The 26,281-nt window shown below is 46.2% G+C and overlaps 1 protein-coding gene and 1 pseudogene across 1 annotated transcript in view; both read right to left on the bottom strand.

Moving 5' to 3' along the window:
• Fam81a (family with sequence similarity 81 member A) overlaps nucleotides 1–20,271 on the bottom strand; it is a 73,011-nt gene extending 52,740 nt beyond the window's left edge. The window contains exon 1 of the mRNA XM_008836885.2: nucleotides 20,114–20,271. The gene's annotated coding sequence lies outside the window, so the exon portion shown is untranslated. The remainder of the gene's footprint in view (nucleotides 1–20,113) is intronic.
• Nucleotides 10,817–12,276, bottom strand: LOC103737166 (annotated as a pseudogene).
• Nucleotides 20,272–26,281: the final 6,010 nt, after the last annotated feature.

Raw genomic sequence — 26,281 nt, 5'->3', positions numbered from 1 at the left:
TCCTTTCTTCTTTCCTAACGCCTTCATTCCTAACTTCTCCCTTCCCTCCCTCCCTCCTCCCTTCCTGTTTTAAATTTCTTTTTCTCCATATATTGCCACATTATCATGAACTCCTAGTCTCAAGGAAGGCTCCTTGCTTGGGCCTTATGAATAGCTGTCACTACTCTTGACAACAAAAAGAGACAAATGTATCAGTGTTTCCAAGCTCCTAAGAACCCAGAGCAGAGGAAGAGCTCTAAAATGGAGGGACATGGTTGCAGCTCTCCTGGCCATGGCTAATGACATTAGCCATTCAGATGACCTGTTCACGGGGGCTGGGGAGATGGTTCAGTCATTAAAGTGCCTGCTGTGTAAGCATGAAGACTTGAGTGCAGATCCCTAGTACCCATAGGATCCCTAGCAAAAGCCAGGCATAGGCTGTACCCCAGCACTGGGCAAGGGGGCAGGGTAGGAGTAGTGAGGGACAAACCAACAGATCCCTGGAGCTTGCTGGCTAGCCAACCTAGCCAAACTGGGAGCCGCAGCTTCAGTGAGAGACCCCGTCTCAAGGAATAAGGTGGAGAGCAATTGGGGAAGGCTCCTGACATTGCCCTCTGGCCTCCACATGCATGCACATACACACACATGAACTCACATGCACACACACATACAGATAAAAGACAACTGCTCACCTCCCTTGTCCTGGTCTGTACTCATAAGTACATCTCTGAGCTTCCTCTCAGACGTGCATTAAAGGAGAGAAGCAGGAACTGGCACAGAGCCACAGTCTAGCCGACAGCTACTTTTCATTAGTGTGACTGTGTACTGGAATGATGCCATGATGGGAAGTGGCCTTAAGTAAGTCCAATTTGGGAAGCCTGAGCGTCTCTGCCTGCACTGCTGTACTGAGGATCTAGCCAGGATGAGGACACTGAGAGCTCAACGTGGCACTCATCCGTGGGCAGACTCATGAGGTCACCCCCTAACCCCAGCCACAATTGTGTCCATCTCCATGTAATCCTGTCCCCTCCACTGTGGGCAGCCCTGTGATAGTGCACACCCAGAGACCGCACAACTGGCCTCACCTGTGCTGAGGGGGCAGCTGTGGTCAGCTGCAACTCAGACACCAAACCACACAGATTGTAGCGCTATTCCCTAGGAAGAGAGAAATTGTTTGATAATCAAACTGTGAAGCCATCTCATAGACTTCCTTGAGAAAACATAAGAATATTGAAGAAAGGTTAAAAACTTTAGTTTTTTTTCCCATACCATTGGCTCTGCTCTTGCAATGAGAACAAATTATAAAATGTCTGATTTCCCACAGAGATACCGTTTCTTCCCATCGCTTGGTAAAACAAAGTCTAATAAGATTAACTATTGACAGTCTATACAGAGCAATAGGGGGCTCCGAAGGGGACTGGAATCAGCACCAAGCTCTGAACAGCGGCGCCGAGTATCTAGTGAAGCTGAAGACACGAACCACACGGCCCAGGAATCCCGCTGCTAGGGAACGCTCAGGAAGCTCCCAGCTGTTCATGAGGTGATGTGCGAGAATGCTTAAGGTAGCAAACTGGCTGAATGCCTTGTGATATAGTCACATAAGGAATGAGCAGACAGGACTGGAAGCAGCTGAGCCAGTCACCAGTCCCAATGTGAGTAAATCTCAGGAAGATGTGGGATGAAGCTGAAGGAGGCAGACCGTGATGCCTGTGCTTTCATTTATTTATTTCGTTATTTGTATTTGGTGGGGTGCGTGAGTGGAGGTCAGAGGACAGCTTGTGGGAGTTGGTAACTCCTACATGGGACTTTTACCATTTAAGTCCTAGGGATTGTCAGACTTGGCGGCAAGCACCTTTACCCACTGAGCCCCCTCGCCAGTCCTATGGTGCCATTTTTAAAGGTTTAAAAATATGCTGGATAATACACCAAGCCCATACCATGTAAAAGATGAATACATAAATGACCAACAGCAAACCAAACCACCAATACTCTGAGCAGGAGATAGAGGGATCACACAGAATTACAGAAGCTTTGGATACATGTATGTTTTACTTTAAAACTTAATATTTATCAATATTTATGATCTTGTTCCCCCTTTGATTTTTTTGCTTTGGGACAGGATCTTATGTATCCTAGGCTGGTCTCCATCTCCTTATGTAGCTGAGAATGACCTTGAACTTGTAATTCCCCTGCCCCTACCATCCCAGTGCTAGTGTTAAAGGTGTGAGCCACCATTCCCGGTTTTTGTGTTACTGGGACTAAGACTCAAGGCTTTGTGCCTACTAGGTAAGCACTCTACCGACTGAGCTACATCCCTAGCCTTTGTTCCCACTTAAAATAAATGAAGACTGTGGAAAGACCAAGAAAGAGTTCATGGGCTGGAGTGATGGCTCAGCAGTTAGGAGCACTGTTCGCCCTTGCAGATGACCCAGGTTCAGCTCCCAGCATCCACATGGCTGCTAATAACTCCAGGGGATCTGATGCCCTCTCCTGGCCTCCCCAGGCATTGCATGAAAGTGGCAAAAGACTCATACACATAAAATAAAAATATGTAAGTAAATTAAAAAGATCAAGAATTCAAAGGCCAGCCCAACTGTCTGTTTCCAGGGCATGCGAAGGACAGTCTTGGCCTGAAGGTTCCTAGGCCCACAAAACTATAATTCCATGGCAACAAAACCTGGGGGCTGGAGAAGGCTCAGCGGTAAGAGCACTTTCTACTCTTCCAGAGGACCTGAGTTTGGTTTTCAGTACCCACACTGGTGGCTTACAACTGCCTGCAACTCTGGATCCAAGGGATCTCTTTTGGCCTCTGTGGGCACCTATGCTTATGTACACACACACACACACACACACACACACACACACACACACATAAAAATTAAACTAAATTAAATTAAAATAGAGGCTGGGCATGATGGAGCATGCCTTTAATCTCAGCACTCAGGAAGCAGAAGCAGGCAGATCTCTGTAAGACAAAGGCCAACCTAGTCTACATGGTGAGTTCCAGACCAACTGGGACTACAGAGAGAGCCTGTCTCAAACAAAACGAACAAAAATCCTAAAAGAAAAACAATAATTTTCATCGTCTCTACCTTTAAAGCATTCTATCCATACCTAGTATGTGACCTTAACTAGATGCAAATATTTCTTTTAAACATTTATTATATTTTGGGGCTGGAGAGATGGCTCATCAGTTACGAGCACTGGCTGCTCTTGCAGAGGACCCGGGTTCAATTCCCAGCAACCAGATGGTGGCTAACAACTGTCTGCAACTCCAGTTCCAGGGGAATCCAAAAGCCTCTTCTGATCTCCACAGGCATTGCACATCAGGGCTGCACTTACACACATGCAGGCAATACAGTCATACACATAAAAATAATAAAAACTATACATAAAATATTTTAAAATTGTATTTTATTTTAGATTATGTGTATATGTGTATGTGTCTGTGTGGTAAGTATGTGCGTGTGTGAGTATAGGTGCTGCAGGAGTCCAGAAGAGGGGGTTGTAGCTCCTGCAGCTGGAATTACAGGGAGTTGTGAGCTGCTTGATGTGGGTGCTAGGAACCAAACTCAGGTTTTGTTCAAGAGCAATACAGGTTCTTAACCACTGAACAATCTCTCCAGCCCCAGATGCTAATATGTCCATAAATGGCTACAGGTAAAGTGTCCAGTATTAAAGCAGTTAATTAGAATAACAACAGCCATTCATTAAAGCTATTCATAGCTATTTATCAGAATATTAATAGCTGTTTTAACAATAATGGTTATACAAACCATGAAGTAACCATGGAGGTATTATTTATATGATAACTATAATTTTAAGGTTTAAGAAAAAAACAAGCTGAGTGTGGTAGTACACACCTGTAATCCTAGCACTTAGGAGGTAGAAGAGAAGATCAGGAGTTCAAGGTCATCCTTGGTTATGTAATGAGTTCAAGGCCAGCCTGGGTGCATGAGACACTGTTTCAAAACACACACACACACACACACACACACACACACACACACACACCACTTACTCACCAAAAACCATAGAAAAACACCAAAATAGTCAAGCACGATGAAATTAGCATGGTGGAACATGCCTCTGCACTTTGGAGGCTGCAACAGGAGGATCTACATAACAAGACTTCATTTTTTAAAAATTGTACTATTATATAAACCACAGAGTCAGTGAACTGGTTTAGTGGGTTAAGGTGCCTGTTGCCAATTCTGATGACCCAAGTTCAATCCCTAGTACCCACAAACTAGAAGGATAGAACCAACTCCCACCCATAAATAAAATAAATAAATAGCTGGGCGTGGTGGCGCATGCCTTTAGTCCCAGCACTTGGGAGGCAGAGGCAGGTGGATCGTTGTGAGTTCAAGGCCAGCCTGGTCTACATAGTGAGTTCAGGTCAGGCATGCACCCCCATAAATAAATAAATAAATAAATAAATAAATAAATAAATAAATGTAAACAATGTGATAAGGCACCTTCTTGACCATAGCTACACCAAGTTGGAGTTCAGACTGAATCTAGCCTCTGAAAACTAAAAGGCAGTTGGCCCAGGGTGTGGGAACAGGTAGGTGTGGCTCAGCTGCACCAAGGTATGAGTTTGAAAACCCATCAGCAGGCCTCTGGTTGCCTAGAGAACAAGTTAGCATGTTCCTCGTTGCTCCTGCTAACTGCAGATTTATGGCTTCTGTGTTTCATGCTTGGCTTGCTTTTGCAGAATAGTGATTGTTAGAGGGGCTGTCCACCCCTAAGCTATGGAAATGCTTAGAAACTAAAACTTTTCACTCCAGATGTGGTTTTTCTGTATAAAAGCTTGCCCTTAAGATGGCTCAGGACTGCACTTGGGACTCGAATGCCCAGTGTAGTTGCTGGCCTGCTAATAAAGGCTTTCTTTTTTGGTAATTTTCTGTGTCTGAATTGTCTTCTCTGGTGAAGTACCCCACAATAACAATAAATGTAAGAAATAAATAAACCATAATCAGAATCTGAAAACCAGAGTTTTGCTCTGTAGATGGCATGAATATGTAGATATTTGTGGGCTGTGGCTATAGTTCAGCTGGTAGAGTGTTTGCTTAATAAGCATGAAGCCCTAGATTTGACACCCAGCACCACTTAACCAAGTATGATGACACATAACCTGTAGTCTCAGCACTTGGAATGTGGAGGCAGAAAGAAGTTCAAGGCCAGCCTGGGTTACATGTGACTCTCTCAGAAAGAAAAAAATTAGATTTTTTGCTACTACCTAGCCTGCCTTTCCTTGCAGCATACTAAATACACTTCTGTTAAAAGTTAGATGTTTGGCCAGGCATGGTGGCACACACCTTTAATCTCATCACTGGGGAGACAGAGACAGGCAGATCTCTGTGATTTCCAGATCAGCCTGGTCTACATAAAGAGTTCCAGGCCAGCTGGGCTACACAAAAAAATCCTGTCTCAAAAAAATGAGCTATTTTAACTTGGGAATTGGGGGGGGGGGCTATTTTTACATTTATGCATGTGTGTGCATGCTCACACTTACAAAAGAGGGTTCTGTCCTTCTACCACATGCATCTCAAGAATAGAACTCAGATCATCAGGCTTGGAGGTGAGTGCCTTTAACCATTGAGCCATCTCGCTGACACTCTTATCTTGGGAGTTTTAAAGATCCTGTAAACCTATTGCCACTGCCATTGCCACCAGTGTCCTACCTGCTCTTCCTCCCCCTCCCCATCATGAGAAATTGACCTGAACCTGGCCTGGCACAGATGTCTGGAACAGGAGACCCCAGGGTTAGTCAATCACTGTCCTGCTGTGTGCATACACCAATAATTACCTGCCCTTCTTCCCTCGCCTATCTGACCTCCCTGGGTCCTTTTTCAATGCATGGACACTTTCACAGATTTGAGGCTATTTGGGAGGGGTTTGTTTGTTTGTTTGTTTGTTTTGTTCATCTGCTTGTTTTGAGACAGGGTCTCATATAGTCCAAGCTGGCCTTGAACTCATTATGTAGCTGAAGATAACCTTGAACTTCTGATCCTCTTGCTACACCTCTGAGTACTAGCTGGCATTACAGGCGTGTGCTACCATGTCTGGTTTATGTAGGGCAAGGGGATTGAACTCAGGGCTTCGTGCATTCGAGGCAAGCACTCTATCAGCTGGGCTACATCCCCAGTCCCAACTTGAGACTACTTAAAATTTGTTTTTATTTATATTTTATATGTATGAGTGCTTTGCCTATGTGGATATAAGTGCACCTTGTGCATGCAATGCCCACAGAGGCCAGAAGAGGGCACTGGATCCTCTGAGGTTATGGATGATTATTAGCTACTATGTCAGTGCTTGGTGCTGAACCTGGGTCCTCTGCAAGTACAGCCAGTGCTCTTAACCACTGAGCATCTCTCCAGCCTCCAACTTGAAATACCTTTGAAGCCATATCCCCCTTCCTTTTGTCTCTCACACCCTACTCTACTCCTCCCATGCCAGATCACTGGGGTGGTTTTTGTGGTGTGGATGGTTAGGATCTAGGCTATCATTTCATTTGGTGTGAGGAGGAGGACTGCGAAACTCAGGCCTCTTTGGAAGCCTTATTTCCAAAGCCAATATATCTAGCTTAACCAGTCCAAGGAAGGGCCACCACTAACAGCCAGACTTTTCCCTAAATCCCCACAAGGCTCAGACAACAGGATAGCACAAAGAATCGCATCCAGTTTTCTTCTCAGTGGGAAGCTCACCTGGCCTCCCCAGGATCAGAAGTTTGGAAACTAGGTGATTGGTATCTGGAAAAAAATATCCTGACCAAGCATATTCAGGGATAGAGACAGCATGGCGGTTGTGAGGTGGACCTAGAGAAACCTGTGAGCCATCAAGATGTTATGTGGCCTACAAGCCATGTGCATCCTCACACCAAAATGTGAAACTCCAGTGTCAGAGGTATCTAATATTTATCTGTAACACCTTGACATTCTCTCAATCCTACATCTCCCCCCAAAATGAGAAATGCCTCTACCATCTTGGAAAGGGTAAGTCAAAGATTCAAGTACTAGATGAATTATTATAGTAATCTTGCCTGTTTGTTCTTGACAAGATTTCATTATTTAGTCCAGGCTTTCCTGGAACTTGCAATGTAGCCCAAGCTGGTCTTGAGTTCTCAATCCTTTGCCTTGGCTGAGTTCTGGGATGACAGGTGTGTGCCATCTCACTCTGCTCTATAGTAGTCCTTTAAAACAGTGGAAAGAGGGGCTGGAGAGATGGCTCGGTGGTCAGGAGCACTTGCTGCTCTTGTAGAGGACCTGGGTTTGGTTCCCAGCACCCATGAGTAGCTCATAACCTTCTGTAACTCCAGTGCTGGGAGATCCAATGCCCTCTTCTGGTATTTGTAGGCATTTTGTGCACATGGTACATATGCATACCTGCAGGCAAAACTCTCATACACAGGAAAAAAAAGAATAAATAAATCTTAAAACAATGGAAAGAAATATATCAAAATGTAATTAGTAGCAGCAAGTACATTTTTAAAAATATTTTATTATTTTTATTTTATGTGTGTGAGTGTATTGCCTGCGTGTATGTGAGTGCACCCGTGTCGTGCAATGCCGTAGACATCAGAAGAGGGCTTCGGATTCCCCTGGAACTGGAGTCAAGGACAGTTTGTAGCCACCATATGGGTGTTGGGAATCGAACCCGGGTCCTCTGCAAGAGCAGTCAGTGCTCTTAACCGCTGCGCCAGCTCTCCAGCCCCCAGCAAGTACATTTTTATTCTGTTCTCATTTTCAGAATACTTTTCATAAGACTGTTATTTTCACCATTACGAAAATTCCAGTGAGCACTTCTCAGATAAAACAATGAGCCAACAAACAACAACGTATGTAGAAACTGTTGGCTTAAGGCTCTGGAGACAGAAAAAAGTCCCATTCTGGGTTTAAAAGATAGTACGGCTCGATTAAAGCAAATGCGCTGTCAGCTTTTACCTTCCTCTTATTCCATTGTGGGCACATTATGAAGCTTGAGCCTGGTGTCGTCATCAAAGCTGTGGCTGTGGCCTGGATTACGCCCATGGGGATCAGGCATGTGGCACTGATACAGCAGAACTAGGGCTCTACCACATAGCACTCCAAAAACCTCAGTTCCGGGAACTGAGTGATCACTTCAAACAACTTGTTTTATTTCCCTCAACTCTGTTACATTCACAAAGGGAACTTGTTGAGTTAGACAAGTAAGGGGTGATTGTATTTGATTCATAAAATTGTGTTTCAGAGGGTTGGGGATGCGGCTCGGTTGAGTGCTAACCTAGCATGCAGAAGCTCTGGTTCCATCCCTGGCACAGCATAAACTGAGTGTGATGGCACAGAACTGTAATCCTAGCACTCGGGAGGAGGAAGCAAGAGGCTCAAGAGTTCAAGGTCATCTTTAGCTACATGAGACCCTGTCTCAGACAAAAAAAAAAAAAAAAGGCCCAGAATGCTTAAAACATTTTACTGGTCTTCCAGCCAATATAGCAAGTGGTCTCTGTTGGGTCGGATTCACAAACAAACCCTGAGAGCCCACAGAGCAGTCAGTTGACACTGCCTTAGCCTACCCTCCACAGCTCAAAATGATGCTAACACTTTTTAGGAGAACCCCTGCGAAAACAGACTGGTTTTGTTCTTGTCTATTAATAACAGCTATTTTGAAATGCTATTTAAATCTCCTACTGTTATTTGAACTGTTCGTAGATTATGCCTCTCAACTGAACTGCTCTGGGGCCAAAGAGACCACATCCTATAGGAAACCACATACCCTATGATGCCAGGCTTCGTGTCTCTTCACAGATGCTCAGAAAGGAGTCCATTTGCCTTTTGATTCTCTAACTGGGAAAGGCCCAGCATTTTAATTATTGAGCTGTTCTGCCCAACTGATGTATTGGTGGCTGACTCGAGGTGCCCCTCCAGCCGAGGGTTTGGCAGACAGCTTCAGGTCACCTTGCAGAGGACCCGTGTGCTCCTGCATACATGCACCCACACCCAAAGAGAAGTGTCTTAATATTACTTTTTATCAACAGCTATATTTGGCAACTTTTCTTCCAGCATTAGACAAGGCACACCACCAAATGTTAAAAAGGGAATCTGCCAAGCGCAACAGCAAGAAGTGAAAAAATATTATTCAAAACGGGTGTAAACTCTCTACCTACACCCCCAGTGCACGAGGGTTCACCCACAGGAGGGAAGGCATGACTTCTATACTCCTGCAGGCAGAAGGCTGGTCGTGACTTTGGGCTTCTACCCTGCATGACTTTCTAACAATAAAGTTACTGGTGTGGCCTTGGAAGAAATCCCAGGTCCCCAGCCTGTGCCCTTTTCCTGGCACTCCGGGGGCAGGACCGTCTTTCTCTGGCTAACCAGGGAATCTCCTTTTGAGAGATCCTCTTATCTACAGCTCAACACACTAATACTAAAACTATTTAGAGAGCGGAGGGGAGGGCTTTTGTGATCTGCCACAGATAATAAAAAAAAAGAGAGACAGAGAGGGAGAAGAGAGAGAGAGAGAAAAGAAATCTGAAATAAACAAAAAACAAGCTGAAAGCACCAGAGGCTCCTGAATAACATCTTCCCGGTTAAATAATTTTAAGAATTCCATAATGCAAAAAAGCAGCCCCCACACATTCTCTCCCACACAAACATGCTCTTTATTTAAGCCATACTCAGCTCCAGCAGTAAGATCTCTGCTTTCCCTCCTGCAGCAGCTCCATCCGTACAGGATGCCATCATCGCAAGCCCTAAGGGGCTGGGCTGGCCCCCAGTCAGTGGGGGAGGTGACCCAGATGGAGGACCCTGCGGGTCCCGCCATCTCTGCTGTTTACCAGCCTAGAGGCTGACTTTCACTTCAACAACCAAACACTCAGGCCTTTTGATGCTTCTGACAACACATTCTCAGTTGCTTTCCTGGCGTAGCAGAAAGAGGTGATGATATATGGATAGATGGTTTCATTATCACCGAAAACTACATTTCTAAAAGATCGAAGGGGCTGGGGGTGTAGCTCAATGGTAGAATGCTTGCCTAGCATGTCTGAGGCTTTGGGTTCAATTCCCAGCACCACAAAATAAAGTAAGATAAACGGATATCAATTAACTACTGAGCCAACAACATGCAACAGTAAAAAGCAAATGAGTTTCCTCTTTCTCCAAAAATTGTCTGATTTTATGTTGAAGAATTGTGAAAATCCCAGGAGCCAGGAAAGGAGAGTCCAGGCAAAAGCCAACAACCAGGCCAGTCTGTGTGGCGTCAGCTTCAGTCAGAGAAGCTTCTTTTTTTTCTTTTCTTTGTCTTGTCTTTTTGAGACAGGGTCTCCTTGTAGCCCCAGCTGTCCTGGAACTCACTATGTAGACCACGCTGGCCTCAAACTCACAAAGATCCGCCTGCCTCTGCCTCCCGAGTGCTGAGATTAAAGGCGTGGGTCAGCAGTGAATGCAGACACTTGTAACTGCTGAGCATTGAGAATAATTGGCTGTTCAATGACTACTCATAAATGGGACATCATTATTACCCCCTCAAGGGTTAAGGAACATCTCAGAAGAAGTGGTGGAAAGAATGTAAGGGGTGGAAGAAGAGGGGAAGGGTGTGGATGCAGACTTCTGTAAACGATGAAGGACATGGCTGTTACACTCTTTTTTTTTCTTGGCCTGGAAACAAGACATTTATCCAACTCCTTCCATCTACCAGCCTGTTGCTTAAGGCAGGCCACCATGGATCTGGACAGTCCCTCAGACACGGGGCAGTCTGCCTGGCCACAGCTGCTCACATAAAACAAGGGATCTCTGAGCCCTGCTTGGTCTTAGCTGGAAGAGTATTGGCTCTTAGGCCCAGGCCCTCAGGGCACTGTTGGCTACTGTTTCCATCTGGCTACCTTTACCCACTCATGAAAGAAAGTGGCCTCCAGTTTGCGTACCTCCACCACAGCTGCTGGGTCTTCTGGATTAGATGCTCTGAGGTCTAGGTGATGTGCTCCCCCTGGATGGTGACAGCAATGACTGATGAGCTCAAGTTGCTCTAGATTCTACCTCTTGCCCAGGGGTCTAGGTCATCATTGAAGAAGATAATGTTGCTGGCAGCTTTGAGGTCACCACCCCAAAAGCTGGTCTGCAGCCGTTCTGGCTGGGTCCACACTCCCCATGTATCCAGACAGTACTGCTGGCAGAGCTCATTGGTGAACGTGAGGTCAGGGAACATGTCTGTCACATTATTGCTGTCAAACGTCAAATTGATCTCAGTGCAGGCCTGGTAGTCCCAGGCCTTAGTGTCAAAGCCATTGCCACAGCTAGTGGGGTCAGCACAACTTTGGTATAGATGGTAGATGTCATAATAGGGCTCCATGCCAGAGGAATTGTAGACCAACCCTGCCAATGATCACAGACCCATGATCCTCTGGTCCTCACTCAGCAGTCGTTCACAGCCCACCCTAACAGGGTTGGCAGGATGGTGCCCTAGGAAGTCGTAGGATATCGGTAGTCCATCATGGCCAGCACATTAAATGCATTCCAAGAAACCCCAAAAAGCTGAGTCAGATCCCCGGTGCTGGAAACTGGCTGGCAGGTGCCGAAATTCTGGTTGATGGTATCATAGGCTCCCTGGAGGAAGAAGTCCTTGATTTGCCAGAAGGCATCCTGCATAGCCTGGGCACACTTAGGACTCAGGTCATAGACGTCTGCTGTGACATCCCGGAAGAATTGATAGGAGTTGCCAAGGCCTACAACTGCTACAACAGGTGCACTGACTGTCAGCGCTCCAGCCACCAGGTGGGGGTACTTCATCCTCGTGTAGGTGCTCAGCATCCCCCCATAACTCTCTCCAAAGGACGGGGCATCCTGGGCTCCAAGGTCCTGCTGCAAGGCCCGGAGCAGCACAGCAAAGTCAGCCAGTGCCTGCTCCATGGTCATCAGCTGTATACACCCACGCTGTGTGGACTGTATTCCGAATGGAAGAGATTTTCCATAGTACCAGTGCTCCGCAGAGATAAGCAAGGCCTCCTGCTGGGCAGCCAGTTCCACCATGAAGCCAGAGTTGTTGGCGGAGGCCCAGATGTCCCCCTTATTCCCTGTGTAGAAGATGGGCCCCAAGCCTTCTTCCAGAATTTGTCTGACAATAGGAACCGCTGACTGAAGGTTTGTTGCTGAAATTCTCAAAGTTGAAATGGTCCAGATATTGATCAAAATACTCTTCCTGAAAGTCAGGGTCTAAAACTCTGTGGGCTCTGACCTGGAGGTTGGACAGCCCCAGTGCCAAGAGCAAGACCAGGGCCCAAAAAGGGACCCCATGGCCCAGCCAGACCCCAAGCTGTAAGCTCATGGCTGATTCTGCAGGTAGGCACTGGAGGTCATGTGACCAGGGCCACATGGTAGGGCAGGACTTCATCACATGACAGCCTGGGGGCTGTTTTAACTGTGGGCTGTCACACTCTTAAAGTCACTTAAAGTCACAGCAGCTGTGAATAGCTATATAAGACCTGTACAAGATTGGGCCAGCCAACAACTGTCCTGGAGAGCTGAGGCACTCGCCAGGCCCTGCTTCTCTCTGAGGATCTATGGTTGGTGGGGGCTGGTGGGGACAGGAGAGGCAGTTTCTTCGTTGTGTAACCACCAGTAAGGTATCCATGCTCCTGTAAACAAACCTTCACTCATACAACCCTGATAAAACTCATATGGTCAAGAAAGAGAAAGAAAGGAAGAAAGGAAGGAAAGAAGGATGGAGGGAAGGAAGGAGGGAGGGAGGGAGGGAGGGAGGGGAGAAAGAGAGGGAGAGAAATAAAAAAGACACAAAAATATCTAGAAAGAGGAAGGGGGTCAGCAGGAGAGAGGGTAATGAGGGGGTGAATATGATCAAAATACATTATGTGCATGCATGAAAATGTCATAACGAAATCCAGTATTATGTATAATTCATATATGTGAATACAAATTTTGAAAAGACAGTTGTGAAGAGGGTCCCAGAGTAAAGCAGAGTGCTTCTTGTCCAGCATGATGGACCTGCTCTGCCTTGCTCTCCCTGATAATGGGCTGACAACTTAAGGTACCTCTTGAACCACAAGAAGTCCCATGGAGGCATACTGTCCCCAGCCCAGTGTCCCCAGGCTTGGCTGGAACCTGACAGAGACACTCTGCATCAGCACCCACCTCAGTCTGTGTGTGTGGGGATTTGCTCTGATTGCTCAGAGCTCCAGCTCTCTATGTGGAGATCAGCTTGCCAACAGCATCTCTTCAGTATCTGTCTTATCCCACGGCTTCTCTAAACACAGAGTTGCTCAGTTACGTACACCAGAACTGGTCAGTGAGTTTGAACATTCCATTAACCTTAGCTGCTTTTCCCAAAGGAAAAGAAAACCTGCATCCAAGAGCCAAAAACTAAAACCATTAAGCTAGGGAGAAGAGGGAACAAGGTCTTGAGGGTAAGGAGCTGGGAAGTAGGGAAGACCAGGGAATGAGTGAGGGGTGAGAGGAGGGTAGAGGGAGAAGAGGGAGAGAAGCCAGACAATGAAGGAAACAGGTGGCTCAGGCTCCACGGAGGAAATAGAAATTTCTTCTCTCACATTCTGCTGCTCATTTGGGGTGTGAAGAACCAAATGGGCCATTTTTAATGCAGTTGGGTTTCTCCATTTTTTTCAATCAAACATGCTCTTTGTCTTGTCATATATCCTGAATTAAGAGCTCACCAGGGCAAAACACCGATTCCACTTCTCAAGGACTAGAGATGTAGCTCAGTTGGTAGAGTGCTTGCCTAGCATGAACAAAGGCCTGGATTCTATTCCCAGTACCACAGAAAACTAGGTATGGAGAGGCACAACTGTAATCCCAGCACTCAACTGCTATAGACAGGAAGATCAGAAGTTCAGGGTCACCCTTAACTACATAGTGAGTTTGAGGCCAGCCTGGGCTACACGAAGACCCATCCCCCCCGCAAAAAGAAGATGGACTGGGAGATGTTTCAGTGAGTAAAGTGCTTGCTATGCACACATGAGGATCTGGGTTCAGATCCTGAGCATGCTCATAAAGAGCAGGTGACAAAGCAGCCAACCTGTAACCCAGAACCTAGGGAGAATGGAAGAGACAGGGGATCCCCAGAGCAAACTGGCTAGCTAGACTGCCGAACCAGTGACTCTGGGTTCAATTCAGAGATTCTGCCTCAACACATAAAGTGGAGAACAATTGAGAAAGACACCCAATGTCAACTTCTGGCCTCCACATGCATGTGTACACCTGCACACATATGTGCACACATACACATGTAAACACCCACATACATACCACAGAAATAAAGTAAGAAAGGAAGGAAAAAAGAGAGAAAAGGAGACTAAAAAAGAAAGACCTTCCCAAACAATCCGCCACTTTGCTATAAGATCCTATTTGTGCCAATGGCCACCTGGCTCCTGGGCTACAGCAAGGGTCTGAGGGTTCCACACTCATTCTGGGCACAAGGAGGCAGAGACAGATCTCTGTGAGATCAAAGATACGTCAGCAGGTAAAGGCATTTGCCACCAAGCCTGGACCAAGAGTTCAATCCCTGGGCACCACATGGTGGAAAGAGAACTGATTCCTGCCAGTCGTCCTCTGGCCTTCACAGGAGAGCAGTGGCACCTGTACCTGTGCACACAAGCAATCCTAGAGACCTAAGTTCAATCCCCAGAACCCACCTAAAGGTCGAAGGAGAGAATTAACTCTACAAAAGCTGTCCTCTGATCTTCATGTGTGCTAAAGCACATGCACATGTACAATAATAGATGGAATGTTTAAAGCCTATATTGGATCCTGAACCAAAAAAAGCCTTTTAAAAAGATCTTTTCCTCAGGGTACCTGAATAGTGTTTGTAGATTAAATAACAGCAATGATTCAAACTTAATTTCCTGATTTGACAACTGTTGTATAAGAAAATACCCTTTCTAAGAAGGAATGTACACTTAGGTATTTGGGACAGTACAGGCACATCGATATTGCTCTGAAATGGTTCAGGAAAAGTTACAACCTGCATGCATGTCTATGCACATACAGGAGGGTATTCATGTACATCCACAAATAGATGCAAAGACAGAGTGGGAGAATGTGACAGAAAGATAAAGTAAGTGTGGCAAAAAGTTATTATTTATAGAGTATGGTTGAAAGAGATATCAGAATTATTCAAATTATTCTTTAAATCATTCTGTAAATCTGAATTAGTTTAACATAAAAAAGTTTAAAAGGGAAGTAAATGATTAGGGAAGTCAGGATGATAAAATAGGTCTTGCAGTATCAAATTCTGAATGGAGTTAGGAGGGAGTCAGGTGGCCTGAGCAAAAGCATTGAAAATAGGGCTGGGGGTGGGGTGGGGTGGCGTGGCCCAGTCTCCTTCCTCAGCTCTGCTCCTAAGTAGCCCTGCCTTGAAATTCTAATGTCCCTCTATTTCAGTCTCTTTGTCCACAAAACAGAATTAAGAAGTGCTGGTCTCACAGAGATGGGGAGAACCATAGCTCCCACTGGGGCACTGGGAGGTAGACTCTAAGCTGGGGGGCTGGGGGGGGAGGCTGGGAGGGAGAAGAGAGAGGAAACCAGGCAAGGAAGAGGAAAAGACCAAACACAGAATCCCCACAGAGGCCAGGAAGAAAGGAGCCAAGTGAAGAACGAGTGGGACCTGGAGAGCTAGGGCCACAAAGACAGCAAAAAAGGCCCAGGAGGAGGGCAGCAGGGCAAGGATCAAGGAGCAGAGGCAGAGGGAAGGCTCAGATCCGAGGCCAGGACACCGCTGCGGGAGCCCTGTGAGGAGGCAGCTTCCTCAGAAAGATGAGGGAAGTCACAAGAGGTAAGTGCTCAGAACCCAGAGCTCAACACAGCACCTGGTCAGGATTCAGCACTGCCCTACACAATAGCCAACAGTTCCCTGTGGCTACTGCAGTTGAGTTTAAAGTTCATTTAAAATTCAGATAATTGAGGGGGCTGGAGGTATGGCTCAGCGGTTGAGAACACCAACCGTTTTTGCAGAAGACCCAGGTTCGAATCCCAGCACCCACATGGCAGCTAACAACTGTCCATAACTCCATTTCCAGGGGATCCGAGAGCCTCTTCTGCCCTCTGTGGGCATTGCACGACATGGGTACACTTACCTACATGCAGGTAATACATGCATACACATAAAATAAAAATAATAAATAAAAATTTTTAAAAATTCAGATAATTGAAAATTCAGTTCCAAGCAAGGTGAGATAGCACATGCCTGTAATCTCAGCCTTTAGGACACCAAGGCAGGAGGACTGTGAAATCAAGAACAATGCAGGCTGCACAGCAAGGCCCTGTCTCAAAAACAGATACATGAAGGAATAAAAATTTAGGTCCTCGGTCATCCTAGCCACATTTTGTGAACTCTTAACCACATGTGGCTAGTGATTGCCATGGCATCCTCCACTAGAGAAGGTTCTAGTAGACAGAATGGAGACTCCTGCACCATTTCTTTTAAGAAGGATGACTTGAATATATATATATATATATACACACACATATATGTATGTATATGTATATTCCAATATATATATTGGAGTGTAGTGAGGGCTGGGCCAGAGGAAGGAAGGAGCAAAGATAGGCAAGAAGGAAATTAGAATTAGAACAAGGCCTGGTGGATGTGGTGGCGCACACCTTAATCCCAGCATTTAGGAGGCAGAGGCAGGCGGATCTCTCTTGAGATCAAAGCAGCCTGGTCTACAAAGTGAGTTCCAGGACAGCTGGGCAACAGAGAGACCTTGTCTCCCAAAAAATGGAATAAGTTCCAAAAGGAGGGAGGGGGCAGACAGGAAGGAATGGAGTCTAGAAAAAACAGAGTGTGGGATATATGTGGGCTAAACTGGACAAGAAGAAGCTCTTGAACTTTCAGAACAAGAAAATAAAGGACGAGGGGAAGAAAAAATATTTGGAGACACTAAGGAGGGCACAGCAGGGATTTGCACTGAGGTGGGGGTAGTAAAGGAGAGCGTGGTCATCCTCCATCTTTCTGAAAGGGAATCACCCTGGAATGTAAGGACTAGAGAGCAGTGGCACAGCCGCTAAGTGGAAGCAGAGTTAAAAAAAAGATGGAGTCTTTTCTTTTGGAACACAAAACCTTTATGAAATTAGAGCCATCATGAATTTGCAACAGAACCAGTTTGAAGGTCCCTGTTACTTTCACCAGGATAGTTTTGCAAGCCAGAAGAAGAAAATGCAGATAATGAGGGTGATTTGGGGATTGGAGACTAGAATGGGAGATGTCAGCATGTCAAGGCCAAGGATTGCAGGTTCCACAGCTGGTAACCTGCAAGGGTGAAGTGGAGCTGCGGATGTGCTGAAGCATTGCAACCGCAGGGATGACAGGGCCAGTACCTAAGGATGCATCCAGACACAGGGCAGAAGGAACCCATCAAGGAGGCAGATGTCCAAGGCCTCGTTCTTAAAAGTGGAGTTCTCAGGACTCAGCACATGGAGGATGTGTGAGCTGAGCCATAGGTGTCAAAGTTGAGGAACTTCAAGGTCAGCAAATGGAACAGCCTCGATATAAACCCAAAGTCACCAGCAAGAGGCAAAGCAGAGATGAGAGGGACACTAGCTGCTCAAGAGTCTTTATGACTCTTTCACAGCCTCAAGCATAGAGGTTCCCCAGGCTCCTTGAACACCGCACACACCACCCAGTATGCACACCACCCAGCATGCACACCACCCAGCGTACACACCACTCAGTGAGCTCTGCTTTCTCCCTTCTTCCTCTCTCCCCGACAGTTCATCCAGTTCTTCTTTTTAAGTGTCTTTTTTTTTTTAACCAATTATTTGTCATGTACGTTTAGGGGTGGGGTGGGAAGTGCTGTGTACATGCCACTGTGTACATGTGAAGGTCAGGGGACAACTTGCAAGGAGTTAGTTCTCTTCCACCATGTGGGTTCAAGGGATTGAACTCAGATTGCCAGGCTTAGTAACAGGTGCCTTTACTCACTGAGCCATCTCACTGGCCCAAAGTTTGTTTCTTAAACAGGGATTTTTTATTTTTTTATTTTTTTTTTAGTCTCACCTTACCCTGATGATTCTCATTTGCCATATTTGAGAAAGTTTAAATTAGCCATGTTTTTCAAATTGTGCCAGGTGATTCTGTAGGGCCACCAGGCTTCAGAGGAACCAAGCAGAAACACAAGACGACTGGCCCTGGGGCTGAGCAGACAGTACTGCATTTGTTCTAAGAGACTTGAATGGTGATAGGTTGATGACTTAGAGACAACCCTAAGGAGCAAGGAGAAGGGCATCCCAGCTCTCTCCAGGAGAGCGCAGCAAGGAATGCTCTGAAGGAAGTTGTTTTGTTCAAAGCCTGGTGCAAGAAGAGAAAGAAATGGATTCAGGGACCAAAAAAAAAAAAAAAAAAAAACAGGCATATGGCTGCAGGATGCAAACAAGGAGGCAGTGAGTGGCAGAATAGACACTTGGGTTAGAGGCCGGCAGAGGCGGGAGAATGAATCATTTGCTGATGGAGGTTCCAAGGGCAAGGACACATAGTCCATTAAAGGGCTGTAGGCTCGGAGGCTGAATTCTTGGACAGTAAGGATTTTTCTATCTTTATGTTAATTAGATTTGTAACATGCAAACCATTCAAGAGTACTGAGACCTGAGGTAAAATAAGCTTGCAGACACTTATTAACTGAACACTCTGCTGCCCGTCCCACATTTTTACACAGATAAAATCACATTCCAGTGAACATTAGAGTATCCATGGAGCATGAAGTCAGAGACAGCTCTATGATCCTGGAACAGGAACACTGAGCGTTTCTCTTCCCTCATGGAGGAAGGGGAAGTTTATGGATGGAGAAGATGGAAAAGGGCCTCCCTGTCTATACCAGTGCTAAGAATAGATGTATATCTTACACACACGTGCAAATCTTAGGATAAAGAACATGTTTACCTTCAAATGCCTAACTTTTATTTTTTATTACAGTCATTTATTTAGTGTGTGTGCAACGGTGTGCCTGTGGAGGTCAGAGGACAACTTTCGGGAGTTAATTCTCGCCTTTCACCATGTGGATTCAAGGGGGCAAACTCAGGTCATCAAACTGTTGGCCACAAACACCTTCACCTGCTGAACCATCTCACCAGCCCCCCAACTACAAATGTTTGTCCCCTAACTTGAAGAAATTCTCCAGCAGATTCAAATCTGTCCAGCATTACTTCTGGTTATTCCTATGAAATAATCTCTAACACTGGCATGCAGACTTCAAGCTAGGTGCACACATGCGCACACGCAAACAAAACACACACACACACACACACACACACACACACACACACACACACACACACACACACACACACACACACACACACACACACACACACACACACTCAGAGCTCCTGAACATTGAAGAAATGACTCACTTAATTTGCGGCTGCCTGCCACTACTGGGTTTTTATTTTACCTGTACAAACACAAAGTTTCCTATTAGATCAACTACAGGAAAGAAGCACCCGAGCCTCCGCCCTGATTCTATTCACGACTTTAGAACACCGAAGGGATTTTAATCTGTGCGTTTTAACAAGCCACGCTGGACCAGCGCCTGTTCTCTCCATCATCTGCCGTAAAATGAGAGCATGTCTTGCCACTTCGGGAGCCAGTTCATTAGAAACCCCTTGCCAAATAAACAAGATTAAGTCTCACACGCGCAAGCCCCTGCTGAGACGTACTTGGGACCCTTCCTCACTCACAGGACAAGCCTAACAGCCTTATACAACTGGAAAGAGCCTTCCTTTCGAAGGTGAGAATCGGAGCCCGCAGCGGGGAAGCAGCATGTCTAACCCACCCAAGGTCACTCAGCTCTGGGTGATGGGATGACTGACTAGCCCCTATCCCTGGCAAACTCTGCACACCCTCAGCTCGCTCCAAAACAGTCCCTCGGGGGCCTCTGCCTGTCTGCAAGCATGCAGCCCCCGCGAAGATGCAATGCTACTTGTGCTCTGTGACCAACTTCAGCCCTGAGCGTCAGCATGCAGTTAATCCTCTGGGCCCCAGCATGTCACCGAGCCCCGCGCAGCTCGCCCTCGCCCCAACCGCACGCCCATTATTAAGTGCTTGCTCCAAGGTCACATCGATGGTCCCTACCATCCCTGCCGGAGCATCCTCTGCTTGGGAGAAAGCCCGCCCGGGAAGGCATCCCTCTGGGACTCACCCTCGCGGGGATCCGGCGCGCCGCGGCTGCCCATGTCTTCGCGGGCGGCTGGGTGCGGTGGTCGCTGGCGCCGGGCTGTGCGGGGCGAACCCGGCTGCGGGTCCGCGCGCCGCGGGGAGCGCCGTCCAATCAGCGCGCTCCTGCCGCCCGGCCCCGCGCGCGGCCCGGCCCCGGGTTCGTAGCTCCCCCCACCGCAGGGCGCGCGCAGCCTGGAGCCGCTTCCGGGCGCGTTGCCTGGACGCGGTTGCCGTGGCAGCCCGAGCTGGAGGCTTTCCCCGCGCACCCGCGCCCAGCCTGACGGCGCCCCTCCTCCCTCCTCGTTCCCACACCCGAAATAGCCTCCCTCGGCGCCGCTGCTTCCCACCCAGCCCGCAGCCAGCAGTTGGCGGGTGGGGATTTCGCTTATTGGATAATCAGCCCTGTTGTTGGAAGGGCTGACCTGGACGCGGTGCCAAAGGATGCCTACTGAGGTCCTGGCCATCCTGGTACAGCGCCGTCCGTCACCCTTCCCAAGATCTTAGCATCCCTTGGGTACTAAGCCTGCTTCCCATGGAAAGAGTTATGTGCCCTCCCCACCTCAAACTGGGGAGAAGTTATGCGATCCGACCGCCTTCAGGAAAACAGCCGGTGCCGACGCCCCACCTGCGCAGGTGAAGGGACCTCGGGTCGTCAAGTGGCTCTGCAGAAATGACAGTGCCAAACGGATCCGGGACCCGGGACAGAGGACCGCGTCTCACCGGGCGACACACTAGGAAGAACGCTTTCCTTCCCAGTCCCTCCTTCCACCCTCCCTCTGCCTTGCTCACAGAGTCTTAACTCCTCCCCCCCCCCCCGTCGATGTTGGATTCTCAGCAGGACGTAGACACCGATCCACTCACGACGTTGCTTCCTCTCCGTGGGCGAGGTTTGAGCGGAGAGGGAGATCCCACCTTTGCCCGCCTCACTGTGTCTGGTTCAGAGCTCTTGCGTAGAGACTCGCGCTTACCAGTGCAGGTGCTCCTGTCTGGCTCCCCACCCACCTGAGCCCCGCAGTCCAGGGGAAGCTGGAAAGAACGTGGGCTGTGGAATCACTCAGACCTGTCTTGGAATCCTCGCTCCCGCAGTCGTGTGTGTGTGTGTGTGTGTGTGTGTGTGTGTGTGTGTTCTTTGGTGTTCTGCAGTTTCCTCGCCTGTAAAGTAATAACTACCACACACACAAGGATAATTTATTGAATACCTGCCAAGTACCAGAAACTACACTTAGCTCTAAGACACAATGGAGAAGATGAAGATGGAGGAGGAAGGGGAGGAGAGACGGAGAGTGCATCCTGACACACATTGACCAAATACTCAGACAGGAGTGAAACCGCCATGGGCACCAGAAGGATCATAGCCTTGAGTCCTGTCCTGTGGAAATCTGACCTAACATCATTCCTTTAGCGTGATGATTATTTTTTCCATATCACCTGGTGGGTGATATGCACTCTGTAAATACATACTGAATGGAATCTTCTGGCAGATGAATCACAGTATCACTGTTTCCTGGGGACCTTCCACCATTTAAAATATATATGTGGGAGATAAGGTGATGGCTCAGTCTATAAAGTGTTTGCTTTGTAAGCATGGGTGCCTGTTCCCATCTGTTCCCCAGAACCGACACCACACACACACACACACACACACACACACACCACTCCACACCACACCACACCACACCACATAGCCAGACATGATGGTTGGTATGCATTTGTAATCCCAGGGCTGGGGAGGTGCAGACAGGCACACTGGGACTCACTGGTCAGCCAGCCTAGCTTACTTGGTGAGGTCTAGGCCAAGGAGAGACCATCTAAAAGAGATAGGTCTGATGAACACTTGAGGTCCACATGCACTTGCACACTCTTGCATGCACCCCCACACAGACACACAACACACACACACACATATTTGAAGCACATTACTCATCACATGTCTGGAAGGATGAGGGTGTTACCATAAGTCACTCATTCAAACCCAGAGCCCATCATGATGAATCCAGAGATGGGCTCAAAATGCTTCACCTGTTCCCTCAGATTACTTTCCCAGGAAAGTGTGCCTCTCTGGTGCACACATGATAGTCCTGTCCATCTCATTTCCCCTCCCTCCTTCCCACTCCACCCCTGCCCTACTACTGCTCTTTCCTGCCAGACCCTCGTAGTCAAGGCTTCAAGATTCCCACTCTTGAATTCTAAGGAGAAAACACTGGGCCCTTACATTCCTGAAGCGAAACCCCATAGAACAGGAAACTTGCAGCTTCTGATGACCCTCAAAGCACAGTTTTATTTACCACAAGCTCCCCTCCACACTCCAGGGTAAGGAAGAGGAATTCCTGCAAAATGGGAGGCTCTAGCATGCATACACCCCTCTATTTAGGCTGGCATTAATTTCCTTATTAAAAGTCTACCAATTAACATAAAATACCAAATTTTAAAATATTCATTTGTTAAGCATGGTGGCACATGCCTACAATTGCAGCAGTCAAGAGTCTTAAGTAAGAGACCACAAATTCAAGGTCAGTCTGGGCTACACAGTGATTTTTAGACCTTGTCTAACAATCAATCAATCAATCAATAATAAATAAATAAAAACTTTTCATTTAATTTTTTTTCAAAACCTTGAGGCAAAACTTTGCCTCAATACCAGTCCTGACATTTCAAAACAGTCTCAAATTGGGCCTTCTACTTCCCACTTCTGACCTCCTTTTTTTTTTAAGGCCATTTGTTTTGAATCCTAAGAGGATAACATTTAATACACAGTGATTTAAACATGCCCTAGTCTCTTTCCATCCTTCTACCCCTGAAGATAAACTACAATCAAGTGCCCTTTTTTCTAGAGTTGCTTTTATTGTAACTCATTACAGGAAACGGATTTTTTTTTCAAACCACAATTTATCCAGAATTATTTTATGCTAGCAGAGGTTGCTAAAAGTAGTTTGTCAAAGGAGCCAATCCTGGGAACTGCTGAGATGGCTCAATGGGTAAAGGCACTTGCCCCCAAGCCTAAAGACCTGAGTTCAAACCCCAGGACTCGTGTCGGGTGGTGGAAGGAGACAAACAATTCTCAAAAGCTGTCCTCCAACCTCCATGTGTACACTGTGGCATATGTACATATGTTCAAATGTGTGTGCACATACATACACAAAATAAGTAAATGTATTTTTTAAACATTTTATTATTTTCATTTTATGTATATGCATGTATTGCCTGAATGTAGGTAAGTACACCCATGTTGTGCAGTGCCCGTGGAGGTCAGAAGAGGCCTTCAGATCCTCTGGAACTGGAGTTATGGACAGTTGCCAGCTGCCATGTAGGTGCTGGGATTTGAACCCAGGTCTTCTGTAAGAACAGTCAGTGTTCTTTAACCACTGGGCCATCTTTCCAGCCCAAGTAAATGGTTTTTTGTTTTGTTTTGTTTTGTTTTGTTTTAATTTAGGGCTGGTGAGATGGCTCCAAAGGTAAAAGCACTTGCCTCCCAGCCTGGCAACCTGAGTTTGATCCCTACGACCCACATGGTGGGAGGAGAAAATTGAGTACCAAAAGCTGTCTTTGGACCAGCTGGCCTGGAACTCACTATGTAGATGAGGGTGGCCTCAAACTCGCAGAGATCTGCCTGCCTCTGCCTCCGGAGTGCTGGGCTTAAATACGCACACCACCATGCCCAACTTCTTTTTCATTTTTTAAATCTCACATCTCACAATTAAGGAATTCTCTTTTATTCCTCTTTTATATGTAAACATAATGGATTTTAACTTTTGAATATACTACAACTGAGTAGTTATTTTGCTAATGATTTCCTTTCATGTGGAAGCTAATTAACTCTATCAAACTTATGTTTTATGTATGCATTTGTTGGTATCTAGTCATCTCACAAGGATTTTTTTAAAGCAACAACTGAAGCACCAGCAGCCAAGAAAGCATAAAATATTGAGAAGATCCTTCCATGGGGTATTTATGTCTTAACTTACATAATTGCTGGTGTACAAAAGAGGGCAGATTCAGCCTCAGGGTGTGTTTAAATAACACATAACTGAGACTTAAGATAGCATAATATGACTTACTATTGAGACAGAGACTTCTCCCCTGGAGTTTGTGGCCAGAAATTCTAAAATAAGTCCACAAAAAAATGGACTCATCCTAAATTCAATTCCGTATCAAGGAAGTGCTATAAAAATTTCCATTGTACACCAATTTTGGAAAATCTTTTTCCTCCCTCCAATAGCTTTCAGAAAACTACCATCTGAACTGACAGTCTCTAAATTCTGATGGTTTGATACTGCATCAGCTCAATCCAGTCTGGTGATGTGCTGTTCATGGACCAGTCATGTGTTCCAGTCTAGGCAATGAGGTCTCACACAGTCTGTCACTTTTGTTTTGGCTGTTTTTCCAAGATGTGCATCAGTGGACAGTGATATTCATATGTAGGAAAACTGGGAGACAGCATTAACTTCTGCTCAATAACAAAAAGGAATGATAAGCTGAGGGGTAGCTCAGTTGGTAGAATGTTTGCCTTAGTGAGCATGAAGACCTGGGTTCCATCCCCAGCACTATATACTTGAGGCATCATGGCATATGCCTATAATCCCAGAACCTGGGAGGTGGAAGCAGGAGGATCAGGAGTTCAAAGTCATCCTCAGCTATATAGGGAATTCAAGAATCAGTCTTGGTATTGGAGATCTTGTCTCAAAAGAAAGTTGCATTCTTGCCAACAAAAGGCATATGGAGGAATGCACTTTATAAAAATCTTTTTTATTTCTTTATTTTTATGTTATGTATATAAGTATTTTGCCTGCATGTAAGTGCGCCACATGTGCACAATACCCATGAATGCCAGAAAAGGGCATCAGATCCCCTAGAACTGGAGTTATGGACAGTTGTTAGCTGTCGTATGGGTGCTAGAAACCAAACCTAGGTCCTCTGGAAGAGTAGCCTGTGCTCTTAGTCACTGAGTTATCTCTACAGTCCCTTTATAAAAATCTTAATAGGGCTAGCTAGGGGTATAAGTCAATATTAGAGCCTAATGTGTGCACAGCAATGGGTGCAATCTCCAGTAAAAAACAGACAAATAGGTCGCGGAGGAGAGAGAGAGAATAGAATCATAGACAATACCAGCTAGTCATGGTGACACAAGCCTGTGATCCCAGCACTTAGGAGGTGGAGGCAGGATGATCAGGAGTTCAAGGTCAGCTTCAAATACATGGCAAGTTCAAGACCAGCCTGGCTTGTATGAGACCCTTTTTTTAAAAAAAAAAATGCAATAAAGGGAGCTGGAGAGATGGTTCAGCGGTTAAGAACACTGGTTGTTCTTGCAGAAGACCTGGGTTCAAATCCCAGTACCCACATCCTGTGGCATTGCATGACACAGGTGCACTTACCTACATGCAGGCAATACATACATACACATAAAAAAATAATAATAATAATAAATTTTTTAAAAAGTCAATAAAAACCTTGCACTTAAAACAAAATAAAATTAATACCATACAGTTGCTCTTAAAAAGATAAATTTCAGTTATAATGGCCTCAGGTCCCCCCTCCCCATATTGAATGCACTTTACTTGTCTTCAGGAGCCAGACAGGTTCCCTAGGCAATGCAGACAGGCTGCAGGAATGGTGGGCTGGGGTGTAGTTCAGCTGGTAGAGCGTTTACCTTAGTGTGTATGACCCTCAGTCATGTACAAAGCAGTGATCATGGTGAACCCAGAAAAGAGCTTTTTCTTCCTTTTGGAAACATAAATTATAAGATGACATTTTCTTCTTTCCCCTAAGGGAGCTCATGCTGTGCAGGTGTCAGTAACTATCTGTCTGTGCTCAGGCGAGTTGTTTAGTTTCCCTCTGACTAAGAATCCTCATCTCCAAACTGAGGATAACGTGATTTCTACTTCACTGGGCTCTAATGCAGATCAAAGACAGCCATTCACAAAAGACCCTTGAACGATATCTTCACTATGTATACTATATTATTTAATGTGTCTAACATAAAAATTTAATATTATTATTTTCTCCCAAGACCTAGTCAGCAGTGTGACAGTCTCTATCTAATACTAGCTCAACTATTACATCTTACACACAGAGACAGAATTTGGTAATTAGTCTGCCTGACTCACTCCCCTTATTACTGATGCTGCTTGCCTTGGAACAATTCTACACATCCTGG

The sequence above is a fragment of the Nannospalax galili genome, unplaced genomic scaffold (assembly GCF_000622305.1).
Source record: "Nannospalax galili isolate Female #2095 unplaced genomic scaffold, S.galili_v1.0 scaffold117, whole genome shotgun sequence".
NCBI lineage: Eukaryota > Metazoa > Chordata > Mammalia > Rodentia > Spalacidae > Nannospalax > Nannospalax galili.
Note: the sequence above shows the minus strand (reverse complement) of the source record. Positions and strands in the feature narration are given on the sequence as shown.